Source organism: Ctenocephalides felis, unplaced genomic scaffold (assembly GCF_003426905.1).
Source record: "Ctenocephalides felis isolate EL2017-DRISC unplaced genomic scaffold, ASM342690v1 CF-g0.4_SCAFFOLD_01604, whole genome shotgun sequence".
In the NCBI taxonomy this organism is placed as follows: Eukaryota; Metazoa; Arthropoda; class Insecta; order Siphonaptera; family Pulicidae; genus Ctenocephalides; species Ctenocephalides felis.
The window spans coordinates 2,466,533-2,475,866 of NW_020537758.1; the positions used below are offsets into that span (position 1 = coordinate 2,466,533).

General features: G+C 29.4%; 1 pseudogene; it reads right to left on the reverse strand.

The window, feature by feature from the left end:
* Nucleotides 1-2,926: 2,926 nt before the first annotated feature.
* On the reverse strand, nucleotides 2,927-8,372 carry LOC113372804 (annotated as a pseudogene).
* Nucleotides 8,373-9,334: the final 962 nt, after the last annotated feature.

A 9,334-nucleotide genomic window follows, 5' to 3' on the forward strand; every position in this document is an offset into this window, starting at 1 on the left:
CACTTATATGTTGATTTTTTATTGATTAACTCAATTATTTACTCATGTTGGGAAATTCATGCAGCTGGGCTTAAGGCAAAATTCCACTTTCTTTAGCATTTAATAGAAAATTCAGGACATTTTTTTGGTTTTTGTCAAATTACTCATAAATATCTTATGAAAGCACCCTTTTCAGTCAGATAGGGAGAAACTAGATAAAATTTACTACGATCCCATACTAACAGTTATATACACCTCGATATAAAAGTTTGGAATAAAACGACTTTGAATTCGACCTTTCATTTTCTTTAGCATTTAATAGAAAATTCGGGACATTTTTTTGATTTTTCTCAAATTACTCATAATATCAATCTAGTTTCGTTTATTGTTTTTTATGGATTTTAAAAACCTATTGAATTTACAATCAGCAATTAAAAAATCAAAGGAAATATTGAATATTAAATGTAGCACAATGAAGAATTTTGTATTTATATTTCAAGAGGTTATTCACTGAAGTCGTTTCGAATGCAGGAATCAAAATGTAAGGAATTTAGTATCTTTTTTTTTAATGTCCTGTAAATTCCTTTTCAACGTATTTATATATATATATATATATATATATATATGTGTATATATATATGTATATATATGTATATGTATTTGTAAGGAAAATCCCAACGACAAGTATTAATAATCGGTAAAGGTAGAATTTATCATAATGTCCAAACGTGTATATATATAAATAATATATATAATATATATATATATATATTATCATTAGTGAATTTCTCGATTAGTAAACACGCAGATAAATATGAATTTTGAAATAAAAACAAAATCCTGTTCCGAACACGCGCTTCGGCATTTTTGATTCTGACAAAATAAAATTTCCTACCATTAAAATTCAACCGCTAAAAATAAATTTGTTATAATAATACTGTTAATCAATTTGTCGAATGACACCATTTCATATAATTAGATATTGCTAATTATATACAAATTTGCAAAAAAAAAATAAAGTTTTGACCCTTAAGTGCATTTTAATTTTATGGTTTTTACGTGCAATTTTACATTAAATAAAATGTTGTAATGGACAAAATTTGTATAAATAAATCTGGGTGTAATTTTATGCATATACTAATAACGCGGAAATAAATTTGGTTAATTTAATTAACAAATTTTATTAACAACTACGTTTTGCTATCCAAGTTGTCGACATTGAAAACAACTTTTAAAAAATCACAACTAAATCATTTGTTATTCATGGAAACATTATGAACAATACCGGAAAATAATTTGTTATATTCATTCATCAATTATTATTACTATATAAATTATATATATAAAAATAAATATATATAAATAAATAAATTACTTACGTAAAAGATGATTGCAGTGTGAAAATCATGCAATGTCAACAAATTACGGAGTTTACAAACAAATTCAAAATATTTACAATTGTGATATTTTCCGACCATAAAAGTATAAATAAACAAATAAATAATATAAAGTTGTATGAAATTTTGTCATTGCATTAGCAAATTTACGCTTAGATTTTTTAAATTCAAATACGCAAATAAATTTAAATTACTTTGCTAGGCCTTTTTTTATTTTATGTTTTTCTTAAAAGTTTTGTTAAGAAAATAAGAACAAAATTACAACAAAATATTTGTTTGATATTAAATATGAACTTTACGTATCATAATATGGTCCATTGACCTAAATTAAATAAATGAAATAAATATTATTCTAATAATTGAATAAAATATCGAAATCAATTTAAATATTGCTAAATTATGTGTCTAATAAATAATATAATTATTCCCAAATTTAAAAAATTTATAAATAATATTTACTTTAATAACAAATTTTGACCTTACTTATCCGACTATTTTCTATTAGTTTAATAAATTTTATATTTTATTAATTTATTCTCAAAAGGTCTTCATTGTTGTTAAAATAAATTAAATATATTTTACAATATTGCATTTATTCGTGATAAAATAATTTTACGAACAATTATTCACGTTAACAACAATTTTTGCAAAAATAAATAGTAAGTACATCTATGTTTTAAATTTTAAACTATATCTACTAATTTCATATTATATTTCATTTATTCTTGTAGTAATTTTATAAAATTAACTTTCCTGTAAATTGCAAAATTCTTTACTTGAATATTAATACATTTTATTAAATTAAATTAAAATAAAAATAAAAAAGTATTAAAAAAATATTAAAGTACTAAAAATATTTAATACTAAAATATTGGATTTGCAAAGCTTGTAAAAACTTTGTTGAGTATTCTATAAAAAGTTTGATAATAGAATTTTATAGTTAAATTTATCTGGAATTAATCTTTCTTAGACAAAAATTGTGTATCTAAATTATGAAAGTAGTTGTATTCCCAAAACTAAAAAATGTAATTTTTTCACATAGTGAAAAATTGATAATATAAAATTTTACTCTCATGGATTTAAAGACAAACCTAAAAGCTAAATTGTGGTTTTCAAAAACTTTCAAAAATATAAAAATTTCTATAATACTATTTTACATGAAATTTTATCTAGACTTCGTCTTTCTCAGACTAACATTGTACATCTAAGTTATAAAAATAATTAAATTCACAAAACTGAAAAAATGTAATTCTCTTCATCTTCATTTAACAACAAATGGTATAAAATTCGTAATAAAAATCTTACTCTGAAAAATTTTGTTTCTGGAAAGTAAAATAGTTAAAACAATTATTTTCCAGTTTTTTGTTGTAAATTTATATAATTATAGACACCAAAGCTACTATAATTATATTTGTTACCTAACAGTTTCTAGCCATCATAAGGCAATCATAAATCATAAAACCTTGGTATTTTTCATACAAATGCATTTATTATAAATTTAATATATAATATTAAAAATGTCAACAATTGTTATAAACAATTTTCTCCATCTAAGCGAATCTATTCAACAAACTGATAACTTTTGGATACAAAAGCTTATCAGCATCTTTTCCCCAAGTGAAATCCAAATGGTTCCATTTCGGATCCGAAACCTTGAATTTGCCCAAAGAGTTTGCCAACTGGTTGTGCAAAATATCAACATCCTAAATAAAAAAAAAATTATACCAATTGGATTGGATCATTTGATTTTATTTTGGATTTTACCTTTGGATTTGCCATCCAGTCGTTGTCACTATAGTGCAGAGCTACAGGAGTCGTGACTTTTTTCAAATCGTAGTCTGGTGGACTTGTTTGTTGTATTTTTTCAATTTTTGAACCAGCCGAAGTCGAATTTGCGGAATTTAGCTAAAAGTAAAGGATTTACTTTATAAAGATATTATTTGGTTGACCAACAGTGCATTTATAGTTTGCATTGTGTGTAGATCTTAAACCGTTTGATGCTGAAGAATATGAAAGATCGAATTCAAAGTCGTTTTATTCCAAATTTTTATATCGGAGTGTATATAACTGTTGGCATGGAATCGTAGTAAATTTTATCTAGTTTCTCCTTATCTAATCGAAAAGGTGCTTTTATATGATATTTGTGATTATTTGACAAAAACCAAAAAATGACCCGAATTTTCTATTTATTTCCAAAGAATAATAAAAGATCGAATTCAAACTGTTCACACGGAATCGTAGTAAATTTTATCTAGTTTCTCCCTATCTAACCGAAAAGGGGTGCTTATGTAAATGGTGTGCGATGAAAATTTGTTTAAAAATGATGTATAAATTATATTTGTCTAACATCACAAAGACCTACAGCAACTTGGTGTACTTTAAAATTACTCCGAATTATGATAAAAGTATTTACAAAATGTCTTTACCTGAATTGGCTTCTTGTCCATAGTGGACCAACTGTTTTGTAGATGCACAGCTGGTGTGTTTTGGAGAATTGCTGGTAAAGCAGTCTGTAAACAAATGAAAACTATATTTATTAAAGATTCTTATAATTTGTGGTTAAAAATATTGGATTTGTTAAACAAAATTGAATTTCATCACTTTCAATATTTCAAGGGAAAGTTATAAAATTCTGGATCAAATTTAGATTTTCTGGAGTTGGCTCAAATAAAATTAGTTAACTAACAATGTACAAAATGACAGAACCGTTTTTCAATAAAATTTAAGTATTAGTATCAATTTATTAAAAATCTGTCCAGTTGATCAGAATTTTGATTGATCATCTGGTTAGTGATCTGGTTACTTACAGAGTTCAGTTGTTCCTCATTGAATCCACAAAGTAAGAAAGAACCCCTGAACATAATTTCCTGCGTCCACTGTCCATCATTACAAAATTATCAGAAATACCTGCCAAAAAGTCACTCGTTGGCAGAAATTCGTGTAAACCAATTACACTGGTGAGGAACTACAAAAACATTAAAAAAATAATTAGAACATTGATGTACGTTGTCTTTGAGTATGAATTATATTTACCTCCAAGTTGAAACAAATGGTGCCAAAATTCTAACAACTGGACTGTTCATGTGGGACATGAAAGCAACAGGTGCCAAAGCTTGCATAGATTTGATTTATTGTTGTATTCTGGCCTTTCAGAAGCCATCACAAAGAACGATGTTGTTCCTTGAGAGTGACCAACGTAGTTCAATTTGGATTCACCAGTGGATTTTAACACAAAGTCGATCATAGCTGGTAAATCGTACATACCGATTTCGTTCCAACTGAAAAAAATTAAAATATTTATAGATAGTAATTGATGGAAAAAGAAGGGTTGATTTTTTAACTTCACGAAGGAGAAGTTTGTTTTCATCAAAAAATCCGATTCGCTAATTTTATGTTTTCTCGACGTTTCAAGCCATTCTGAATCGAATGAAACCAAATTTATGGAAAAAGTATGTGTGTGTTGTGTGTGTGTGTGTGTTTGTGCGTGTATTTTTGTGAACAGATTTTGTCGTAAATCGGCGTTTTTCAAAAACGGCTGAACCGATTTCAAAAATTTAAAAGCCATTTGATGTATCTCGATGAGGACTATTGTTTTGTCAGTTTTGTGCGACGATCGGCAGAGCCGTTTCTTTATAAATCGCAGGAAAGTGAAAAATTATTCGTCTACGTTTTAGCCTGCAATTCTGAATCGATTCTAAAAATTCAAAAACCGTTCGAAAGATATTGGTTGGGAATCGTGCTGATTATTTTTGGTAAAGATCGGCCGGCCGTTTTCTTGTAATAAGGTTTAAAAAAAAATCGACGATTTTCATGATTATTTTTTGACGGTAGAAACCATAGTCTTCTAGATCATACTAAGATATTACGGCCCTACGACAACTCGTTTAGCTTTAAAAATTCGTCAAAGTTTGCAAAAATTGGTTTTTTTTGGCATTTGTCAAAATTAAAGCTTTCATCGACGTTTGCTCAAAAACGCCTGAACCGATTTCAGAAATTCAAAAACCATTTGATGTAAATCGATGAGGATTATCGTTTCTCAGTTTTGTGCGACGATCAGCCGAGCCGTTTCTTTGTAATTTGGAAGAAAGTGTTAAACTTTTCGTCGACATTTAAGCTCATACTACCGAATCGATTTTAAGAAATCAAAAACTGTTCGAAAGATATTAGTTGGGAATGATATTTAGGTGAAAATCTACCGAGCCGTTTTCTTGTAATTAACTGTTGAAAAAAAAATTTAAGCCAATTTTATTGAACTTTTTTGGGCGATATATATCATGGTCTTATAGAACTTACTAAAATATTACGGCCTTACGACAAGTAGTTCAATTTTAAAAATTCATTAAAGTTTGAGAAAATGAGTAGTTCTTTAGACATTTGTTAAAATTAAATTAGATGATTTACCTGGTATAACGATAAATGCTTGGTCTTAATGAACATACTAAACAATTAAGGTCCTACAGAAAAACTGTCTCAATTATGAAAATTATTGATTTTTGAAAATTTGCTTTTAAAAATATTTTGACCGGGTTGCCGTGTTCGATTTTTAATAATGGGTAATAAATCCACTTCGAATATACTTTTAATCACTCATAAATTAATTTATCTATCATGGATTAAGTCGATTGTTTACACAAATCGGGAAGTTCATGTAACTTGCCTCAAGGAAAAATACCAATACCAACTAGTTAAATATTAAACTAGTAAACATAGTTTTTTAAGTTCCTAAGTAAATATTTTGGGCATGATGGTGTTTAAGTCGTACCTGAATTCCCAGAACTTTCTGGCATCTTTTTTAGGATCCAAAGTGATATGTCTTTTAGAGAACGTGTTGCCTCTTGCATTGCCCAGCCACACATCATAACCTTCGTCAGATAAGATGAAACCTAGAACAAACCATATGTTGTCATTATGTCTTGTAATTTGTTTAGTGTATATATCTATTACCTAGGCCTTTTTGTTTGCCCATGACAACCCAATCGGCGGAGCTGCACAAAAGACCATGTTGCAGAAAGACTACGCCTTTTGTTGGTTGACCTTTGAAGGGCTAAAGGGTATTCTGTGGACTGTTAGGATGTATCCATCTTCGGAGGTCACGTTGTAGGTTTCGCTGGGTAACCTTCGGCTGCAATTATTTTCTCCTGGGAGAAAAATTAGATTTTTTAGTAATATTTTACGTGGAAACTAACCAAAGCAAAATTCACAATATTTCACAATTTGTAGGACGTGCTAAACAATTATGAATGCTTAGTCGATCTCTGGGTATCTTCTAAACTATTTAAGAAAACAACGAATCTTGTTTTTTCATCAATTACTTACCACTGCATTAAGGTCAATTATTGGCTTTGGTTGATACACAGATTTGCTGCTGACAAAAGTTGCAGCAAAGAAAAATGACACTAAAAATATTCCAAATTTCATTTTTATCACTAAATATCAAAATTTATCGTAACAATATTTCCAATCAAATATTTGATTAAACGTCTTCAAATCAAAATTTTCACCTTTATATAGAAAAAGATAATTTTTGCACAGGAGGAAGATAAAAGAGCATAATAATGTTAATATTATCTCTAATTTTTTCTGATTGACAGTGATTGATATAATTTTAGTACGACTAATTTGACAATTGATTTTTTTAATTAATGACGAATATCTTGTTATCTTATCTAATCTTATCTTTTATCATCGTGCGAATTCGTGGAGGTCACATTGATGTCCGATAATTTTTTTAATTAGTTTTGATCAGGAGCGAATCGATAGATAATTGATAAAATAATTAGACACCAAGAATATAAATTATATGATATAAACTATTTATTTTAATTAAGAAACATTATTCACCAATATATGAGGCAAACTATTTGTATCAAAACACTTGTAGAACTTTAACTAGAGATGATAGGAAAGAATCAAGGTTTTCATTTGATGGTGAATTTGATCTAAATTTTAAGTTCTTTTACCAAATTTTAGTATCTTTGTTCTAAAAAAAGTTGCGCCTTAAAAATTGCCATGAGCATATATACAACTTTATTTTGATAAATTTGGCAACTTTGCAAAATCCAATAAGGAACATTTTTAATCTTAAATATATTTCATAATTGTATCAATAACTTTATCATAAAATAATTCTTTGACGTCTTTTCCATAAATAAAATCAGCGTGCGTCCAAAGAGGTATTGGTCCCAAAAAGTTTACGACCAAATTAGGCAGGAGCGATGCCATTTGTTCAGCATCCTAAAATATAAAAAAAAGCAATGTACACAAATATAAAAAGTTTTATTTTCTATTTACCTCAGGGTCTCCAAATTATCATTTGGTCCTGTGTAAAAAGCAACTGGTGTCGTAATTTTGGATATATCATATTCAGGTGGTTCGTCTGGAGATCCGTATTGTTTTAGATTGCCTAATTGGCCGTGGTCGTATTGTCTGAACTTTTCTAAAAAAAATGTGTAAACATTTATTTGTTATCAATATCATGTTTGATGTTTACTTACTGGAGGCAATGAGTTGGCCATAATGTAAGAATTGTTTTGTTGACGCTCCAGCTGGTACATTGTTTAGGATTTCTGGTAGCAAAGCTAAAAATGTAAAGGTAATTGAAAGATTGTCGCAGATTATATCTTAAGATGACAATTTTATCCTTACCGCGTTCAATTGTGAAGGATTGTATCCTATCGCGATAAAATACATGTTGGTACATGCCATTTGCAAAGGATCTTCATCAGCACATAAAAACCTTCCCAACAATGTCTCAAGACCTTTAGACGGCAAGAACTCGAATTGGCCAAATAAATTTGTGACAAGCTGGAAAATTTTGGAACAATTGTATCAAACAAGTTATCCTTTAGATTACTCATAATTACTTACCAGTACACCAGATAACGTGGTTGCCAACAGGTTAACAACTAGATTAGTCACATGACTCATAAATGCGACTGGTGCCAAAGCCTGCATCGATTTAATTTTGGTGTTGTATTCTGGTTTTTCTGAAGCCATCACCCAAAAGGAAGTTGTTCCTGGGAATGTCCTACATAAGTCAACTTTTGTTCACCAGTTGTATCTAAGATATAGTCTAACATAGCTGGTAGATCTTTAGAACCAATCTCGTGCCAGCTGGTAATAGATAGAACAACAATTACATTGGTGATGTTGCTAAATTACAAAGTTGTACCTGAAGTTCCAATATTCAGAATCAGTAGCACTGTTGAGTTTCGAATGTCCTCTTGAGTATTTATTGCCTCTGGCGTTGCCCATCCAGACATCAAAACCAATATCGTGTAAAAGAAATCCTAAAACATTCATGACAATTTTAATATAAATACGGTTTTGGTAGGATAAAAATTTACCTAAAGCTTTTTGTGGACCAATGACGACCCAATCTGCAGAACTGGATAACAAACCGTGCATCAAAAAAACTACGCCTTGATATTGCGCCTTGTGTTGGTTAGGAATTCTATGCATCTCCAAATGTACCCATCTTCAGTTGTCACATGATGAGTTTTGTGAGGATAATCGTATTGTTGTATCAGATCTGTCTAAAATTTGACCACATTAGTTTGTCTATTACCAAGTTGTACCCTTTACCCTTACCGTTGTTTTTTGCTGTATCAGTCCACCCATATGACTGCCTGCAGATTGCTCCATATCCAAATCGTAAACAGCAGATACTAAGAGTTGTGATATATCTGCAAATCCATATTAAATGGTTGTGTCAATCCTAGCCAGTCTGCAAAACTTGTGAAACTTAAGGACATGTCTTTTGGAATCTCGGTAATGATGGCCAGAGGACTATCATTTCGTGGTAACGTCAGAACTTCAAAGACCTTATTGAATGGTCTTTGTGGTCATCAGATGTAAGGGATTTAAGTCTTCAGGGGAAAGTGAACTTGTAGATGGATTGGTATTGGCTTTGAAATATCACCAAGGTTGTCATCAGGTGTTTCTTGTTGTTCCTGGTC